Genomic DNA, 22,412 nt, shown 5'->3' with positions numbered 1-22,412 from the left:
AATGGTACTCCTCCTAATCCTTCAAAATTGTTTCTTCACACGCACCAACACCGCAACAATAATACTTGGGTTGAAAAAAGATCAGAATATGTGCATGTAATGATTTCTCATCTTTAAATTGTATATTCTTTATTATTTTTTATTTAAGTTTCATTCTATTTTATTATCTTAAAATATTAATTAGCCTTATGTTTATGTTAACAGAAAAAAGTTTACATATAGGTGGGAAGAATTGATCCAAGAATCATCTCAACAAGGAACTCCCCCGCCGGCTCAATTAGATGTGTGGTCTGATGTTGTGGGAATAAGAAAAGGAAGAGTATATAGTCTTGGAATGGAATCTACTGTAATAGCAGGGAAGCCAACTTATTGTGGCACATGTTCGTCGTCAACCGATTGAGTTCAACGACATGAATTTGAAGAAATGAGAAATGAAAGGGATCAACTTCGCGAGGATTTGGCTAACACAAATAGAGTTATTGAGTATAACAATCAAATGCTAAAATAGTTGATGGACAGTTTGAATTTTCAACCAAAGCCATATTCTAGAGATCAAGTTCATAACGATGAGATTGGTGATAATGATAATGACACTGAATGTGAGATTGGTGATAATGATGACATTGATGTTTAGGTTGCTGACCAAGAGATGGACTTAGAATGACAAGTGACTATGAAAATGATATGTTGTTTTGTTATGATAATTATTAAAACAAGTTTATTGTTTTATTTTTTAAAATATAAAATACTTTATTTCTTGTTCTTTTGTTAAATTATTCCAATCAGTATTTAGTACGATTGTTTTTACATATTTTTTTAGTAGTTATTTTGTTAAATACAATAAAATATTTAATATATTTAATTTTTATGGACACAAAATACTTTAAAGGATGTTAAAAAATATTTTTAACATATAAAAGATAATTTTAAATGGGTTTAAAGGCCCTCTTTTCTAAAATTAATTTAATTTTAAAAATTAAATTAAAAAAGTTAGAGACCGATTTAGTGACTTTATGAATATTAATTTAATTTTAAAAATTAAATTAAAAAATTTAGAGACCGATTTAGTGACTTTCTTAATATTAATTTGATTATTAAGTGACTAATTCGGTTGCTATTGCCAGATCAGAATAACATACAAATATGTTAAATTGGTCAAAGAGTAAAGTATCAGTCACAATATAAGTCACTAAAAACGATCACTAATTCGGTCTATATTTCGGTCACAATAACAGTCGCTAATATTGTCGCAAAAGCTTATCGACTAGTGCTTTTCCAACCGGAAATTAAAGGTTGCTTTATCGGTCTTTAAACGATATTGCGACCGATTTTAAAGATTTTTCAGTCACTATTTCGGTCATTGAAAGGGAAAATTCTAGTAGGGAATATAGAACAAACAATTAGATATGACTGCAATCTTTTATACATAACTCATGTAACTTGACTGGAATATTTTACACAATGGGCATGCTAGTAAGAAAATAGATCATGAGTTATTAAATCATGTTAGCTGAAGCAAGCATCTATTTTGCACTGCCATTGTTGGTGAAACTCCCTGCAGAGATGATACTGGATTCTTTGAGTGAAACACATCGGTACCTACATTCAATTTTGACAATAGTTATTTATCAATTAGAAGACATGACAGGCACATTTTGTAAAGTTAGATAAAAAATAAGTAAATTTTCAAGTGCCTTTCTTGCTTTTTTGATGTTTAAACTGTAAAATTGTCTTGCTCTCAAAATGTTGTTGTATGGTCTCTACATAATGTGGTAGAAATAAATAAAAATGTTTGAATGAGAGTGAGTGAGTACCTTTGAGGTTGAGAGCGATTCGGACACGGAAGGAACATGAACTTCTCTAATATCTGTCATACCCTAATTCTGACTCCCCCCCTAAGATGTCACTTCACCTGGAATTACACATCTCCTAGTCAGATCAATACAGATACCAAGAGCAGTCACTTGTTCACTAGGTATTCTACTAGGGTTTCCAATCTATGAGATTCAAGCAAAGGATCAATGATCAAAATGATCCCCAACACAATCATATAAGTCAATATATTCATCCATCTCAACATAACCTCCAGCCTCAAGGCATCAAGCCTCCAGTTCATCAGTACAACCAAATTTGGGTTTTGAGATCCTCAGAAACTGTAGTAAGGGTTTCATCTGGGAAGTGCTTCAAGTTTCAAAACATGAGTCACATACCTCAATTTCCTTCACATGATTCCATCATCAATCTCTAAAGCAAAATATACTTCAATTCAAGATCAACAATTCTCATATTCATCTGGGCGACAAAATTAGGGTTTTGACCTAATTCACCCAGACAGTTGACATTTAATCAGGACATGGCTCCACAACTCAAACCATGATTCAAAGACCTCTAATAACTCAATATAATCCATTCACTTCATTCATTTGAGGAGGAGGGCTTGATTCATCACAAAAATCCAATATTACCCTTCATCAGGAAAAAGTCAACTGTACAAGATTGGCTTTGACTTTTAAGAAATTTGGTCAACCATGGACTTTTAAGGATCTATATCATTCACATATGATTTTTAAATTCATTTGGCCAAATAAAATCAAGAAAATAAATCAAGGATCAAAAAGTCAACAAAAGTCAAAATTAGGGATTTTCAAGGGCATTTTGGGAACTCAAAATTTTGCTTACACACTCAAAAATCTCCCAACATGAAAGTTGTAGATCTTGACAAAATAACAACTCATCATAATGCAACTTTTGGTTAAAAGTGATTATTTTGAGAGATTTTGAATCAAGAAAGATTATGGTCAAAACACTTAGAGAAATTTTAAGTGTTTTTGACCTTGTTTTCTTCCAACTTTAGGCCTATATTTCACAAATTTCCCAAGTGATTCTGAAGAAACACCAAACTAATGAATTGAAGTATATATCAAGGGATTTCCAAATTATGATCAACCTCCTCCAAATTCATTTTGAGCTAAGAGTTATGATTGATCAAAGTAAGGCACATGAAGTGAATTTTCAAGGCATGACCAACTTTGCTTTTGGTCATTTTTATGCAAAGGCCTACACTAATTGGTGCATCTACACTTCAAATATATCATAAGAGATTGGAGAGAATCATTTGAATCATTTGCATCAAGATTCCAAAATATCGAAAAATCAAAGCCATGTGATTATGTAATCATTACATTTAGGAATTTATGGAAAATGATGATTAATCAATTGAAATCTTTTCTAAGCCAATTAGAGAGCTCTATACATCAGAATTATCCCCTAAGATCAGAAAAGATCAATGGTTAGGGAGCTTGCTCGAAAATACCATCATTGCATTTTGGATATTCTTTGAATTCCTTCATGGCCAACAAACTCAAAATGACTTCACTAAGCAAGCTCACTCCCTCAACTACTCTGATCACTTCGCCTATAAATAGAAGTGCTCTCCTCAGTATTCAACACATCAATGCAACATCAAATTATTGCTTTCTCCTTCTCTCCCTCATGCTTATGGTTTTCAAAAGTTCTTTGGCAAGAAGAATCGAGTTCTTCAAACTAGAGCTTTTCTTTTGAAAGTAAGCCTTTTAACATCTCAAGGAGGTTCATTAGAAGTGATCCAAGCACCTGCAACACTTCTGGAAGTGGAGCAATACCATAGCCACTTTCAATTTGGAGCTTAAGTAGTTGGAGGTCTATAGAACGATCCAGAAGGTGTCAATCAAGTCCAAGCATTCCAATATGTTCCTTGGGGTGTAGTGAAGCTATCCAGATGGTCGCAGCTCATTTGTAAGTGCAGAATCACCATCCTCCATGTTCACTTGAAGCTTAAATAAGAGGGGTCTAGTAGAACATTTTTTAGGTGTTCAAAGTGAAGTAAGTGCCTAGATAGCATCAACAAGGTACCAGGAAGCTTTTACAATCATCAATTCATTGCTGAGAGTCCTTCACCATAGCCATTGACCTCCATTTTCAGAGGTATTTTTTCAAACTCTAACACTCTCATTCAAGTATCCTTTTCATTAAAACTCGATACCAGTTTGTTCAACATCATTAGAGGATTAAAAGCCCTCTATCATCATTCATTTATTCATTAGCATCATCATTTAATTTTATTTGCAAAATTTAGGGTTCATCACGTATTTCAGTTAATTCAGTAGATGTAGTTAATTTTAATCTATGTTAGTTACATTCTGGAATCGTGAGTGAATGTAGAGCAAGTTTGATGTTTACATATTTGCAAATGATTGAGAAACAAGAGAGTTGGAAATTCAAAAATCCAACAAGCTTTAGGTTGAAGTCGGAGATGGTGGGTGGCACCATTTTTTGAAACTCAGAGGCAATTTTCAAATATATTTAATTGGAAGCGTGTATTAAACGAATACATCGTATAGCTCACTTGGTCACATGCGCTTCACACTTCTCTTGCCATAAGGTCTGGGGTTCGATCCCCCCTCAGACCTTTTGTTATTTTTTCATTTTTATCACACTTGTTTCACATATAATCAATTACACTCCTCCTTTTAACAAGCCACGCGCATGGCTCAGTGGGTAAGTGTTTTGTGATGGTGACCTAAAGGGCGCAAGTTCAAACCTTGGTGAGACCAAACCTTATTTTTTACCACTAAATTCTTTCATTTTCTTCACAACTTCACACAATTAATTCACCTATCAAAATAAATCATTTTCACTTGATTTTTACACACTTTTCATTATCATACCTATTTTATGAATATCTAAAAAAATCACAAAAATATTATTTATTTTATATTTTTTTATTAGGTTTAAAATGGTGTATTTTTAATACTTTTAAAATATAGTTTTCTTCATATTTTTCAAACCTAATCACTTTGTAAATATTTTCTGATCAAACTTTGTTCATAATTCAATAAATCACACGGGCCTCTAATAAAGTGTAAGACCCAACCCTTTTCATTTTCAGATTTTCAAAATACATTCAATCAATTGTTTTCATAACAATAAACAATAAATATTTTGGGCCTCTTGAATATTATAGAGTGTAAGACCCAACACCTTTTCCTGTACATACAATTTTTAACTCCTTTCTTTTCAAATAAACAGTAAACTCCTCATCTGTTTTTTTCATAACTTTCTTCTCGGTATTGAAGGGCATTATTCCCGGTGAAACTCTTCATATACCTATGTGACCTAGTGTCCATCTTCACTTCTTCTATTTTCAAAACAAAAACTTCAAAACTGTTTTCAATAAACAATTCAACTGTTTTCAATCAACTCTCAATCTGTTTTCAATAAACAATTCAACTGTTTTCAATCAACTCTCAATCTGTTTTCGAAACAACTTCAATTTCAAATCAATTTCACATGAGCCTCTCCTTGAGTCTAATTCCCAACCCCTTTTTGTACTTACATCTTTCAAAGGCCTCCTCTTCATCTAGGTTAGGCTTTACAGCTTTCAATTTACAGCTTTCATTTAAATTACTGTCAAATGTAAACTGTATATACACTGTTTAGAACTCCGTCTGAGAAAAACCTTAGGACAAATAAACTGTATATATATATATATAATAGGACTATGACCTAAGATTGAGAATGTCTTCTCGGTGAAGGCTCTTTCCTAATTAGATTTCTATAGTTCAACCTCAAGATGAATTATTCCCGGTGAAAGATCTTGAAAAAAGCCTTAGAACAAAAATAGGGTACATCCACCCAAGAGGAATCATCCCCGGTGAAACCTCTTACCCATTTGCTTAGAGCCAAACTAAGTTAAAAGCCAACATAGCTTTCACTTGTGCTATAACAAGGACCCTTGATGACCCTCGATTAGCCTCCTCTTGGGCTTACAATACAAGGACCCACAGGCTTCTTAAAAGCATATTCACTTCTTTCTCTTGAGCTTGTATACAATGACCCATCAGGTTTCTTATAAACATAGGAACAGGTCTTTAGTCACCTTTTAGCCTACCCTGGTGAGATTCTTCTATTCTTCAAACCAGACTTCAAATAAGCCAAGTATGTCTCAATCTCAGTATTGAGTTTGTTAGAACAAGATTTGTTCTGATCAATATTATTAGTTTTGATGATAACAATGTATATGAATTTTGTATGAGATAATGTGGTACTCTAATCCTATGCAATTTCCATTTCAGGAACCACATAAAGAGTATGCACAAAATCAGCGCAAGAAGCACTGACTCATAAGGTTCAGCATGCAACATCAGAACATGGTCTGGCAAGACATCAGAAGATGGTCAAGCAGAATCAGAACATGGTCTATGGAAGCATCAGAAGGACTTGAGATCAGAAGCAGAAGCACTGAAGTTCTCATGGTATCATGCTAAGAAGCACTTCAAGGTCAGAAGACAAGAAGATGCTCTGCACCAAGCTGTTTGACTCTGATGATATTTAAACGTTGTTTACACAAACATCAGATCAGAAACAAGTACAAGATGGCAGGCTACGCTGACTGACAAAAGGAACGTTAGTAGCTATTAAAGGCAACGTCAATAGACACAGCGAAAGCAAGGCTCGAGGTAGTTGGCAAAAGAGTGAAACATTAAATGCAATGCTGTACGGATCACGCAAGGCATTAAATGCTCCCAACGGTCATCTTCTCAAACGCCTATAAATAGAAGTTCTGATGAGAAGCTGAATATAACACTTGCGCAAATATACAGAAACGCTATCGAATTCTAAAAGCTCTCATACTTCATCTTCAACCTCACTACATTGCTGTTGTAATATATTTAGTGAGATTAAGCTTAAACTTAAGAGAAAATCACGGTTGTGATAATAGCTTTATAAGAAGCATTGTAACTCTTAAAAGAATTTGTTTACATTTATCTGTAAGAACTTGAGTGATCAGGTTGTTGATCAGAATACTCTAGAAAGTCTTAGAGGGTATCTAAGCAGTTTGTTCCTAGAGTGATCAGGTTGTAATCAGTATACTCTAGAAGACTTAGAAGTTGTCTAAGTGGAAAACCATTGTAATCTTGTGTGATTAGTGGATTAAATCCTCAGGTGAGGTAAATCACTCCAAGGGGGTGGACTGGAGTAGTTTAGTTAACAACGAACCAGGATAAAAATCAATGTGCAAATTGTTTTTATCTTACAAGTTTTAAAAGCTACACTTATTCAAACCCCCCCCCCCCCTTCTAAGTGTTTTTCTATCCTTCAATTGGCATCAGAGCGCCGGTTCTAAGGTGCATGCACTTAACCGTGTTTAGAAAAGATTCAGGAAGAGAAAAACGCTTAAGTCAAGATGGCCGGTGAAAATCCAACAAATACATCTACATCTGGCTCTGTTGAGCAATACAATGGAAATGGTAATAATGGTTATACTAGACCACCAATATTTGATGGTGGAAACTTTGAATACAGGAAAGATAAACTTGAAAGTTACTTCCTTGGTCTAGATGGTGACTTATGGGATCAGCTGATGGATGGTTACAAACATCTAGTGAAAGCTACTGGTGTAAAGCTTACAAGACAAGAAATGAATGATGATCAAAAGAAGCAATTCAAAAATCATCATAAGTGTAGGACTGTTTTGCTGAATGCTATCTCTCATGCTGAATATGAGAAGATATCTAACAGGGAAACTGCCTACGATATATATGAGTCATTGAAAATGACCCATGAAGGAAATGCCCAAGTCAAGGAAACTAAAGCTCTTGCCTTGATCTAGAAATATGAAGCCTTCAAGATGGAGGATGATGAAAATATTGAGAAGATGTTCTCAAGATTTCAAACGCTAACTGCTGGATTGAGAGTTCTTGACAAGGGATACACAAGGGCTGATCATGTCAAGAAGATCATCAGAAGCTTGCCAAGAAGAAGGGGTCCTATGGTGACTGCTTTCAAAATTGCCAAGAATCTGAATGAAGTCTCTCTTGAAGAATTGATCAGTGCTCTGAGGAGCCATGAAATTGAGCTGGATGCTAATGAACCACAGAAGAAAGGTAAGTCTATTGCATTGAAATCTAATTATAAAAAATGCACTAACGCTTTTCAGGCTGAAGAAGTAGATTTTGAAGAATTAGAATCAGAAGAAGAAGATGAACTGTCCATGATCTCCAGAAGGGTAAACCAACTCTGGAAGAGCAAGCAAAGGAAGTTCAAGAGCTTCAGAAGTTCAAAGAAGTCTGAAAGAGGAGAATCTTCTGGAGGCAGAAGATCTGACAAGAAGAAGGTCATCTGCTATGAATGCAATGAGCCTGGACACTTCAAGAATGAATGTCCAAAACTTCAGAAGGAGAATCCCAAGAAGAAGTTTCATAAGAAGAAAGGTCTTATGGCAACATGGGATGATTCAGAATCAGAATCAGACTCTGAAGGCGAGCAGGCAAACCTTGCACTGATGGCCACAGTGGATGACGGATCAGAATCTACATCAGAATCAGATTCTGAAGAGGTATTTTCTGAACTATCTAGAGAAGAGTTAGTTTCCAGTTTAACTGAACTTCTGGAACTCAAGGCTCATCTTAGTATCAAATACAAAAAGCTGAAAAAGCTATTTGAATTTGAAACTAAGAAGCTGGAAGTGGAAAATTCTGAACTGAAGGAAAAAGTTTTAAAATTATCCAAAGATACTGGATCTCCTTCTGAATCAGAAAAATCCATTCCTAGTCTCAATCATATTCTGAAAGAATATGACTCGAGCTTCAGAAAGTTTCTATCTAGAAGTATTGGCAGAAGTCATCTTGCTTCTATGATATATGGTGTTTCTGGAAACAAAAGGATTGGCGTTGGCTATGAGGGTGATATCCCACGTAAATTTGAACCTATAGATGATTTGAAAATCACATACAAGCCATTATATGATCAGTTCAAATATGGCCACTCACATGATATTAGGTTCACTAAGGCTGCCAAACCTAAAGAATATCATGTTGTTCCTCCTGTTACTTATCATGCTAAACCCAAGTTCAATCAGAACTTGAGGAAAACTAACAAGAAAGGACCCAAGAAACTGTGGGTACCTAAGGAGAAGATAATTTCTGTTGCAGATATCCTTAGCAGCAAAGAAGACAAAGCACAAAATGTCATGGTACCTGGACTCTGGGTGCTCGCGACACATGACGGGAAGAAGGTCTATGTTCCAAGACCTGGTGCTTAAATTTGGTGGAGAAGTCAAGTTTAGAGGAGATTAGAAGGGCAAGATTATTGGCTCTGGAACCATAAGTATTGGTAACTCTCCTTCCATAACTAATGTACTTCTTGTAGAAGGATTAGCGCATAACTTATTGTCCATAAGTCAATTAAGTGACAATGGTTATGACATTATCTTCAATCAAAAGTCTTGCAACGCTGTAAGTCAGAAGGATGGCTCAATCCTATTTACAGGCAAGAGAAAGAACAACATTTATAAGATTGATCTTTCAGATCTTGAGAAGCAGAAGGTGACTTGCCTTATGTCTGTTTCTGAAGAGCAATGGGTCTGGCACAGAAGATTAGGACATGTTAGTTTGAGAAAGATTTCTCAGATTAACAAACTAAATCTGGTCTAAGGACTCCCAAATCTGAAATACAAATCAGATGCTCTTTGTGAAGCATGTCAGAAGGGCAAGTTCTCCAAACCTGCTTTCAAATCTAAGAATGTTGTCTCTTCCTCAAGGCCGTTAGAACTTCTGCACATTGATCTGTTTGGACCAGTCAAAACAGCATCTGTCAGAGGGAAGAAATATGGATTAGTCATCGTAGATGATTATAGCCGCTGGACATGGGTAAAGTTCTTAAAACACAAGGATGAGTCTCATTCAGTATTCTTTGAATTCTGCACTCAGATTCAATCTGAGAAGGAGTGCAAAATCATAAAGGTCAGAAGTGATCATGGTGGTGAATTTGAGAACAGATTCTTTGAGGAGCTCTTCAAAGAAAATGGTATTGCCCGTGATTTCTCTTGCCCTAGAACTCCACAGCAAAATGGAGTTGTAGAGCGAAAGAATAGGACTCTACAAGAAATGGCCAGAACCATGATCAATGAAACCAATATGGCTAAGCACTTCTGGGCAGAAGCAATAAACACTGCATGTTATATTCAGAATAGAATCTCCATAAGACCTATTCTAAATAAGACTCCTTATGAATTGTGGAAGAACAGAAAGCCCAACATCTCATATTTTCATCCTTTTGGATATGTCTGTTTCATTCTGAATACTAAAGATCATCTTGGTAAGTTTGATTCTAAGGCACAAAAATGTTTCCTTCTTGGATATTCTGAACGCTCTAAAGGCTACAGAGTATACAACACTGAAACATTGGTTGTAGAAGAATCAATCAATATCAGATTTGATGATAAGCTTGGTCTTGAAAAGCCAAAGCAGGTTGAGAATTTTGCAGATATAGATATTGATATATCAGAAGCTGTAGAACCAAGAAGCAAAGTTTCAGAAGCTGAAAATCTCAGAAGCAAAGAATCAAAAGATCAAGTTGCTGTATCTTTAGAGAATCTCAGAATTTCTGAAGAGCCAACAGTCAGAAGATCTTCTAGACTCACCTCAGCTCACTCAGAAGATGTGATTCTTGGAAAGAAAGATGATCCTATCAGAACTAGATCATTTCTAAAGAATGGTAGTCAGAATCAGTGACCAGAATCAGAAGATGAAAAAGCTCTTTTCATCATCAGAAGCAAATACAATGCAACACAGCTGTCATCAAGTGTTTTCTGATGGTGAACACGTGTTTGCACGGATGGTAAAAGCGTGAGTGAATTTGATGGGACGCCGCCCTAGGTAACTGTGTAAATCATTTCAATAACCACGTTCTCTCACCTAACGTCACTCATCATTTAATGCAGTTGATTTCAATTGATTCTGTAACTGTTCATTCTCATAATTTTATCGCATTCTCTTTCAAATCCGCCTCTATAAATATATTTCAAATCATAACGTTTATCTTTTTCGCTCCCATTCTCTCTCTCCTTGTGCATGCATTTTTGTAACCTCTTTGCCCTTTTCTCTAACCCTAAACGCAAAACCAGAAATATTTCTTGCAATCTCAGTACTGTTTCAATGGCTGCTTCATCATCTCTCAACGTTGGTTCATCTGCTCCTCTCCATCTTCAAGAAGAAGATCAGCAAATTGTTCCGGTTATCTCCTGCTCTATTCCCAAAAAGGAGTTGGAAGTTATCTGTGAACTTATGGTAGACTTTGATAGTCTTGAAGAACATGAGTTTCATCTTAAAGAAGATATCATATTTCAAGGATGGACTTCATTATTTGCTGAGTTCTGTGGACCGGTTTACCCAAATCTTGTAAAAGAATTTTGGGTGCACGCTGTTGTAGCTCCTAAATCTATTCTGTCTTTTGTTCATGGGAAGTTTGTGGTCGTTACTGAAAACATCCTGAGAATGATGTTTGATCTAAGAAACCCTGAGGGTGCTCATGAAATTGATCTAAGGGCTGATTGGGATGAGGTGTTGGCTACTCTCTATAAAGACGTGAAGAAAACCAATCGTGTCAAGGGCATGAAGGATCTCTACAAAATCTGGACCAAGATTCTTCTAGGGTGTTTCTATCACAGGAAAGCAACCCATTTTGCAGATTTTGTCAACAATGAGCAGAAATACATTCTGTATTGCATTGCCACTCAGAAGAAGGTTGATGTTATCTACATAATCTTCAACCACATGTGGAATGCTGTGAGGGATTCCAGAAATGCCTTCAGAACAAAGAAGTGTACTATTATTCCTTTTGGAAGAATTATTACAAATCTTCTGGTTCATTCCAAGATCGTTGAAGACTTGGAAGCTCAAGGGATCATCAAAGATCTTGTTGTTGATACTGGAAGTTGCTTGAATGCTCTCACCTTGAGAAAGATGAGTGTTATTGATGTTATCATACAAACCCCTCAACCTCTTCCTGTTGCAAGAAGCAGAAGAGATCCTGTTCTTGCTGACTTTGAGTCCTTCTTCAGAAGTGAGCTTCCAGGAGTCAGAACTAAATATCTGAACTCACTCAAGGAAGAAAAAGACAAAGTTGCTCCTGCTAAAGGTGGTCGCAAGAAAGTTTCCACTTCCAGGCCTGTTGCTTCAGAAGATGTTTCAGAAGCTGCACCTGGTGCTGTTGTCAAGAAGGAAAGAAGGACAAAGCGAAAATTTGATCATCCTTCTGTTAACCAGGAGAAGTTAGTCCAAAGTGTAGTTGTTGCTACTGTTATTGTTGAGAAAGATGCTTAAGAAGAAGTTGTTGCTGAAGAAGTTCAGGAAGTTGTAGTTGCAAATAAAGATAGTGAAAAATAGACTGCTGAGAAGAAGAAGAAGAGAAAAATGAAAAATAAGAATGTGGAAAATGGAAAGGCTGTTGAAAAGAAGAAGACAAGAAAAAGAAAATTGATCATTGAAGATTCGGATGAAGAAGAAGAAGCTCAAGAAGCTATGAATCAGCCAGAAGGAATTATTCAAGGACCAACAACTCAAGTAGTTGAAGGTTAGAAGGATGTTGATAATGAGAAGGAGAGACTGGAATCTGCCAGAAGAAGAGAAATTTCTCTTGGGAAGGCAAAGATTGTGGAAGAGCAGAAGAGTAAGAAGCAGAGGAAACTGGAGGCTGTGTTTGAGGCTATTCAGAAGATGTCCAAAGGTATACATCTCTCTCAACCTGATTCTGTTCCTGCTTTACGTTCAGAAGTTGCACCAATAAATGTTGCTCAAACCCCTGAACCAGTAAATCAACCAGAAAAAGCCCCATCAGAATCACCCATAAATATCCATGTTCTCACACCTCCTTTTTCTCCTGTAACCAATACTCTTACCCCTTCTCATTCACCCGTCACAAATGTTCCCATTCCTCCCTCTCCATCCACAACCAACATTGTTTTTGACCAGGCCCTTGAAAACCCTGTTCTTGATATTCAACCCCTTCAAACACTCTTTCCACCTCACACAAATATATCCACTTCTCAACCCCCACCTCATGCAAACTATGAACCCATTCCTTCCACCTCTCAAAATAATCCCTCTGTATCAGATCTCCCGGATTCTGCATCACATGAGCAATTGCTCCGTGACTGTAATTACACACCCAAGCCTCGTCCTGAAGCTGAGCTGGTAGTGTTAGATTCTGAGAATGAAGCAGAATCATCCTTCTGTCTTGATAGAGAGCCTCAACCCTATTCTGTCCCAAAACCAGATTCTCCCATAACCAAAATAAATTCTCGCCGAGCATACCCTACTGGTGTAATCTATGAAATGATAAAGAGGAATTTCAGAAGTATCTTTGACACTCTCAGAATAGCTCATCATGCTGGATTAAATGATGTTGCTATGCGAAGATTTTGGAGACTCTTCAGAATAAAAGCAGATGCTTGTTTTCAAGAACTCTAGGAAATTTGTGTAGAACTTGCTCCACGACCTTGTGGAATTCTGAGGCCCTATGAATATTTTTGGTTCAGTCGTCTTGGAGGAAGATATTGTCTTGAAGAAAAGGAATTCATTGATGAACTTGCTGTAGCACGAGTTTCTGCGGAGTTGGAAGCCAATCCTTGCAGGGAAATTGTGGTCTGGAGACCTAAGTATCCAGTTCTAACTGGAGACTTCAAGTCACTGTTTGACTTTTTGAGGGAAAATCCTTCTGAGGAGGACCCCAATTTGGTCATTCCCGAAGTTGTTGATCCTCCAGAAGTTGAAGGTCCTTCTGCTCCAAGGAATCTTGCTGCCATTCTTCAAGCTCTTGAAAATGGAGATTCTGATCTTCCTACTCCTGAGTATGAAGAAGATGCTTATATGGGAGAAGCTGATGCTGAAGATCATCCTGCTGAGACTATTCCTATTGAGGAAAATCATGATGATGATCTGACTATGGAAGCTGCTGTTGAGATTGTTGTCCCTCTGAACAGAAGTTGTGAAGCTTCTTCTGGTGAACCCTCTCTTCTGGTGAAGACTCTAGAGGTTATTCAGAAGAACCAAGCTGAGCTAGCTTCTCGTATGGACAAGCAAGAAGACATCAATGCCGAGTTCCGCTCTTTCATGGAGAGGCAGACTGAGAGCAATGCTAGGATTCATGACATACTGGCCAAGATTATGTCTAAGCTAGGGTCGTCTTAGTCCTTTGTGTCTTAGTTGTTTCTTTGTTTCTTGCATTTGTCTTCTATGCATCTTCCTTGTACCTTCTGATAATTCTCTTTTGCTATCAATGAAAATTATCTTCTTTTCTCTCATATTGTTTTGTTTTTCATCTGAATCTTTTGTGTTTTTGATGTTATGACAAAAAGGGGGAGAAAATGTGATAAATGATCTGATTTATATTATCAGTTGCTGGGAGAAAGTCTCCACATTTCTAACAAGAATTTGCAAGTTCTGTGTCTTTAAGTGTTTTGCAGGATTGAAGACAATCTTAAAAGCTCAACATGAGAAGCAAAGACATGGGAAAAGCAATTATGTATGGAAACAAGCTCATGGAAATTGAAGCAAGCTGAGTGCTATGAAGCTTCAAGATCAGAAGCAAGAAGGAAGAATGTTATGATATTCTGATAATAGAATATGCTCTAACTCATTCTTATCCCTTAAATTTTCTGATGCATGTTTTTGTTCTAAATATGCTCTGAAACATTATTGTTTATGCTCTAATACATATTATATGTTTGGATACATATTTTTTGTTCTAATTCATTCATGCTCTGACTTTTGTCGTGTAGGTTGTTTTGTAACATTTCAGGATGTAGAGATGCTCTGATGATGCTCTGGTACATTCAACAATGTTCTTATACAACTAGCATGCAATGATCCAAGAAGAAATTCAAGCTCTGAAGCTGTCCTATGGAAGCAAGAAGCAGAAGCTATGAATGTTCTGAAGATCTAAGCATATGTGATCGTCTCAACTGAAATGGAAAATACTCAGGGAAGTCCTTTATTTATAAATTTCTTCCAGTATTTATTTCAGGGGGGATTATTTATCTCAGGGGGAGATTGTTAATCTCAGGGGGAGGCATATTCACACACTATGTTTATATGCTTATGCTATAACTGTGTAATTGTCTTTAGCCGTCTGATATTCTGATTGCAAATTCATATCATTTATATATGTTTTTGTCATCATCAAAAAGGGGGAGATTGTTAGAACAAGATCTGTTCTGATCAATATTCTTAGTTTTGATGATAACAATGTATATGAATTTTGTATGAGATAATGTGGTACTCTAATCCTATGCAATTTCCATTTCAGGAATCACATAAAGAGTATGCACAAAATCAGCGCAAGAAGCACTGACTCATAAGGTTCAGCATGCAACATCAGAACATGGTCTGGCAAGACATCAGAAGATAGTCAAGCAGAATCAGAACATGGTCTATGGAAGCATCAGAAGGACTTGAGATCAGAAGCAGAAGCACTGAAGTTCTCATGGTATCACGCTAAGAAGCACTTCAAGGTCAGAAGACAAGAAGATGCTCTGCACCAAGCTGTTTGACTATGATGATATTCAAACATTGTTTACACAAACATCAGATCAGAAGCAAGTACAAGATGGCAGGCTACGCTGACTGACAAAAGGAACGTTAGTAGCTATTAAAGGCAACGTCAGTAGACACAGTGAAAGCAAGGCTCGAGGTAGTTGACAAAAGAGTGAAACATTAAATGCAATGATGTACGGATCACGCAAAGCATTAAATGCTCCCAACGGTCATCTTCTCAAACGCCTATAAATAGAAGTTCTGATGAGAAGCTGAATATAACACTTGCGCAAATATACAGAAATGCTGTCAAATTCAAAAAGCTCCCCTACTTCATCTTCAACCTCACTACATTGCTGTTGTAATATATTTAGTGAGATTAAGCTTAAACTTAAGAGAAAATCACAGTTGTGATAATAGCTTTATAAGAAGCATTGTAACTCTTAAAAGAATTTGTTTACATTTATCTATAAGAACTAGAGTGATCAGGTTATTGATCAGAATACTCTAGAAAGTCTTAGAGGGTATCTAAGCAGTTTGTTCCTAGAGTGATCAGGTTGTAATCAGTATACTCTAGAAGACTTAGAAGTTGTCTAAGTGGAAAACCATTGTAATCTTGTGTGATTAGTGGATTAAATCCTCAGGTGAGGTAAATCACTCCAAGGGGGTGGACTAGAGTAGTTTAGTTAACAACGAACCAGGATAAAAATCATTGTGCAAATTGTTTTTATCTTACAAGTTTTAAAAGCTACACTTATTCAACCCCTCCCCCCCCCCCCTTTCTAAGTGTTTTTCTATCCTTCAGAGTTCACCTTTTGGAATGAGAGACATGAATAGTCTCTGTCACCCATATCTTCAATCTCCAGTAAGTCTTCTCCTTAGTAGAGTCAAGATTCCACATCTGGAATATCCTCAGCTAGGTCAACCTTAATCTTGGGCTTTAAACAAGATGTATAAATAAAAACCCCCTGGAAAGGGTTAGCCTCCATCATTCATTCCTTCATAAATAAAAATCCCCTGGAAAGGGTTAGCCTCCATCATTCATTCCCTCATAAATAAAAATCCCCTGTAAAGGGTTAGCCTCCATAAATTAGTCCTCAACAGAATAATATCCCTTGTAAGGTTAACCTCAGTTCTGGACTTTCAAAATAATCCTCAAATTTTGCCACAACCTTGGGCTTTGTACAAGACAGATAAACATCCTTTCCCGTGTCAAAAGACTCATAATCCTTGGGTCTTTTCCCCGTTGAGTTAGCCACAACCCTGGGCTTTGTACAAGGCAGAAAATAATGTCTCCCTAGCTAGAGTCAGCCACAATTATGGGCATTGTACAGAAGACCAAATAAATCTTTCAGTCAAATAAAAAAAAACATTCTCCAGCTAAAGTCAGCAACAATTTTGGGCTTCATACATAACACAAATTTCTTCAGTCAAAGTCAATCCCCAGTGGAGTCATCTCCCAGGGTCAATTAAAACTCTCTTAAGCCTCAAGCTTGGGCCTTGTACAAGCCAGTCAAAATCTAAATCTTTCTTACAGAGGTGAGACATGGTTCATCTATATGAATAGACTTTTTAATTGTTATACCACATTCAAACATAACAAACCTCATTTTCATAAAAACATTTCCCATTTAGATTGATATAAGACTGTCTGCTCTGTCGAGTCCAGACTGCTGTCTTCCTCTAAAGGTTGAAATCTTTTACTTTATATAAGATGATACTGGAATACTTGCACACACACAAGTAAGGTCCCTCTCTTATCATAAAGTAAACTTTTCATTATGGTTGTTCTTTCATATAAGATGATACTGGCATACTTGCACACACACACAAGTAAGGTCCCTCTCTTACCATGAAAGAACCCTCATTTTCATTCACTTTCAAATGTTTGTGGTAAAACAATTGAAATATCTCTCCGTTAAGATGACGACTCGTCTCTTTTCTACAAACAAAGATTTAATTGAAACTTCAACCTTGAGTTCAAACAAGGCACCCTAAATCAATTCATTTCCCTAATTAGTTCCTCGAATAAAAAACAGTCAGGAATCAAAAAGCTCTGACTTCCATTAGGAATATGTAGGCATGAGATTCACAAGGAATCTCAGCGAGCTAATAAAAAACCAAAAACAGTCAGTTCATCTGTCTTTCAATTCAATTCAATTCTCTCTCCTAACACAAAGGAGAAACTTTCCCAATCAAGCAGCGTCACAAACACATAGACACAGTGAAGGTTCCCGTAGAGTACTACGGTTATGTAGGGTGCTTAAAACTTTCCCTATGTATAACTGACCTCCCGGACTCCAGAACATCTGATTAGGTGAAATCCCCACACCTAGAAAACTCTTAGGGTTTATTTGAGATTTTTTTTCCCCTTCCTCCTCGTAGAATAATTAAAAAGTACGTGTGCTATCGTAGGAAGAACTGAAATAAATTTCCTCCCACAAGGGCGCCTCTCTCCTTCCAAATTTCGCGTGAAGGGTCTGGCGTGCCGTCCTCCCAAGTGAAACGGGGAGGTAAAAAAAACAACACCACAATATCCATAAAGAGTCATATTATTATTATTATTATTATTATGTACACTTGCACTTGCCTTGTTCAAATCAACGGAATACAATGAATTAAATTCAGTTATGAAGCAACAGTAAATAATAGATCAATGATAAAGAAGATGCATAGCATACCATTGAGTTAATGTCGGTGCTATAATGCCATGCTTAAACTTTCAACTTTAAAGCAAAATATCACATAATCCGCAAATGGTAAAACAGAGAGGAAAAGTAGAGAAAATCCAGATGGATGATTTCAGTATTACCTGTGTAGTTGTACTTGAAGTTTGAAGGCAGGAAAACAATTTATATCATTACCACCCAAAACTCGTGCATCAGCCCATTGCAAAAGAAACATATAAATTGCTTGGTATGCTATGCTCACCACTGTTTTCGGAAAGGTGCATATCACCTGATAACGATATGATCTCGAATTGGTCCTACAGTGCAAAATGAAGTTTTGTGAAAAGAATTGAATATAGGGACACTGATATTAAATTATAAACACTACGCCAAATTTAAGTTTTAGCAGCACAGCTACGAAAGCGCTTTTAGAAAAAGCGCTCTAGTAGGGTTCAGTAAAAACAAAAGTAAAAAACAAAGGGAAAATGATGCAAAAAAGCGCTCTGGTAGGGGGGTTATGAGAGCGCTTTTAAAAAGCGCTCTGGTAGGGGGGTTATGAGAGCGTTTTTGAAAAGCGCTCTGGTAGGGTGGGTTATGAGAGCGTTTTTGAAAAGCGCTCTGGTAGGGTGGGTAATGATATCAGGCTACGAGTGCGCATTTATGTCAAAAGCGCTGGTATAGACCAGGCTATGAGAGCGCTTTTCAGAAGCGCTTTAGTAGCCTTTATTTCTAAAAAAAAACACGCGTTTCTCACCCAGTCCTGTTTCTCACTTTCGTTTTCACACAATATTGCGTTCTCCCCTTCTCCCCGCCGCTCTCCTCCGTCTCTGTGTTCTCTCCGCCGCTCTCCTTCGTCTCTGTGTTCTCTCTGCCGCTCTCCTCCGTCTCTGTGTTCTCTCCGCCGCTCTCCTCCGTCTCGAACAGTGTTAGAACCCTATTTCGCGAACAGCACCACACCACCACCATCTATCACCGATTTTGTTTGATTGTTCCTTCATTTTCACGGTGTTGAAGCTCGAGAGTAAGAATCAGAAGGGTTTCTTGCAGTATTTCAGAGGCATTGAGTGAGTTTATTTCTCACTCTCAATAGGTAAGTTCAAGTCTGAGTTCTTTCATCTCTAGCATTACCAACCTAGCTACTGTAAATAATAGGATTAGATAAACGTGAACCTTTACTATAGTCAAATTTATGGGATATAGGGGTATTGTTGGTGTATCTTCTAGGAGGTCGGTTTGTTGAAGAAGATCGAGACTGTATTTGTGTTGGCATACTGAAATGCCTTGAGAGGTCCTTACAATTTTGAAACTGAGAAAATATTTTGTTTTCAATATCTTTTGTGCAGAAGAATGATTATTAGCTTTAGTTAATAGAGAGTAGATTTGGATTGAATGTAGCCTAGAGTGGTAAGAGTAGTTAATTTTTGATTCCATTGTCAGTGAGACTAGAAAGCTTTAAGTTAAAACACTTATGAGAGTTTATAAATTAGAATAGGATATAACATGTTGTATTGGTAGCTTTGAGTTTGAGTTTGTTCATGTAGATAAGTTGAAATGGTTCTTTTTCATGGCTCTTTTTTTTGGTCTTTATATTGAAATTGTTGCGTTTTTTTAACATTGAACTATTGTTATGGTTTGAATAGTGAAACTGTTGGGTTTTAGAAGCCGATATTGTTATGGTTTGTATACTGAAACTGTATATATTAACAATTTTTTTCCTTACAAATTGTTCTATTTTATTAATGATAATGACTCTATATTTACTATTGGTTTAGGGCATTTCATCTTGCCAACTATACTTATCGTCACCGACTTATCGCCTAGTTGGCAAGGGAAAAGTGCACAACACTTTGGGAGATTTACTTCACCATAGACCGCTCCCGGATAGACACCTGAAAGTATCAGTTGATGTTGTATTAGATCATGATGCGGTGCTACCGGTACCTGACATGGTCTCAGAGACAACATTGATGCGAGATGCAATAGGGTCATTTGTTGCATGGCCCTCGGAGCTCATTATCATTGGTGATGAGGTATATTGAAAACCATTAATTATGAATCATTTAGTTTTCGAATGTCAATTATGCACCGTTACGTTAATTATTTTTTACATTTTAATTTTAGACTGCTCCTACAAAACCCCCAATTAAGGGTAAAGGGATTTTACAGGAGGAGGAGTATGTTGCATCACTAAAAGAGGTACATTTAAATTGTTAATATATAATCTGAATCTAAAACTGCATGATTTTATATTTTACCTAACTTATATGATTTTTAGGCATCTGCTCGGGGGTCACAACAAGTGACGCAGCAAGTTCGTAGCGTACCACCCAAGGGTCCTCCGAAGCCAGCGGCAAAAAAAGGTGGTGCTTTTGTGCCTCGATACCGGACGACGCTCGAAACACTTGTTGATATGTCCGATTTGAAAAGTGGTGCTTTCCGTGAAATCAATATGGATGAATGTATCTTCGGTATTGAATTCATGTCAAATATTGCACTAGATGTCTTGGAAGAGATTTTTACGCATGAACAACTAGGCGTCGGTAATATGCACTCATACATCCGGTAATATTCACTCATCCGATATATTATTTAATTAGTCGAACAATTTTATTACACATTTCAATGAAAATAATCTAATGTTTATTATGTTTTTATTTAAGGTTGTTGTATGACAGAGTGTTGCGCGGGACTGCATTGTCAAACAGATTCCGTTTCGTGTCTTCCGCCCATTGCAGCGGAATGACAATTGCTACGGAACCGGAATCAGTTAGACAACGTTTAGTCGATAGATTCCTGTCCACCGGCAATACAGAAAGTCTGATTCTTTGGGCGTATAATACCCGACCAGTAGGGTTAGTTTCTCATTCTTGGTTCATCTAATCTTTGTTTCTTTTGCGTAGCAAAATTTTCATATAAACTATTGTTTTAATTTATAGAGCACACTGGTTGTTGCTTGCTATCAACCCTATAAGAGAAGTGGTATATTTTCTGAATTCGGTAGATGGTGAGTGGACCAATTATCCGGCTATGAAGACAATGATTGATACGTAAGTGGGATCGTTCTAAATATTCGTATATATTTATATATTTAATTATTTGTGAGATTGATCTAAATATATGCTTTTATATTTTTGTTAGATCAATACAAGTGTTCCGAAGTCAACGAGACACATAGGTATCCCGGACTAAATCAAACAACATTACTTGGATCAAAGTGCAGGTACATTAATTTTCACAATTTTGCTTATAATATTTATGCTACTTGATAAAACAAGACAACTATAAAATCTTATTTGTTTTTCTATGTAGTGTCCGATACAGCGAAACAGTTCAGTTTACGGATACTATGTTTTGAGGTTTATGAAAGAAATCCTTCAAATGAATCAATTAGAGATTCCAATCACGGTATGGATTTATAACATAATTAGATAACTTATAATTTATTACATTTAACTAAATCATTCATATTATGTTTTTGTTCTGTAGTACTTTGACGACTTCTATGCTGCTTCTTTTACGAGACTTAAGTTGGAAGAAATCAAAGAGGATTTGTGTCAATTTTATATTCATCAGCTATTCATGTAGGTATGAATACATTATTGTGTGAACAGTTTTATGAATACATTATTTTGATAATGACTTTGTGTTTGAGTTTCTTTGGTGGATGTTGGTTCATGTTTGTTTTTGTTGTTGTTGAGCCTTTAATTGACCGTGTTGTTCTGTTCATACTTTGCAGGACCAGGCCAGGAAACGATCAAACTTTTGAAGTATAATATCATAGTACTCTAGGATGGTTACTAACTTTGTTCATACTGTTGACAATATTTGAAGTATATTATTGTTGATGTTACTGATTTAGTTTGTTTGACATGAGTTAGTTACATGTGAAACTTTCTGTATATATATATATATATATATATATATATATATATATATATATATATATATATATATATCATACTTTACATGATTTAGTTTGTTTGACAGGAACTATACTGATGTATATATATAATTTTGGATATTATAATGTTATTATATTAGTATATATATATATATATATATATATATATATATATATATATATATATATATATATATATATATATATATATATATATATATATATATATATATATATATATATATTGTCCTACCTATGGTTGAAAATATATCGTCGAAAATATATTATAGGTAGAAAATATTACAGGTTCAAAATATATTACAGGTCGAAAATATTACAGGTCGAACTGGGAGGCTTAAATTACAGGTTGCACTTTAAAATACTTCATTTAGCAACGACAGCGCTTTTTAAAAACGCTCTTAAAGGGCCACCTACTAAAGCGCTTTATTACTAAAAGCGCTGCCTAAGATTAAAAAAAAGCATACAAAA

Source organism: Vicia villosa, linkage group LG1 (assembly GCF_029867415.1).
Source record: "Vicia villosa cultivar HV-30 ecotype Madison, WI linkage group LG1, Vvil1.0, whole genome shotgun sequence".
Lineage (NCBI taxonomy): Eukaryota > Viridiplantae > Streptophyta > Magnoliopsida > Fabales > Fabaceae > Vicia > Vicia villosa.
Note: the sequence above shows the minus strand (reverse complement) of the source record.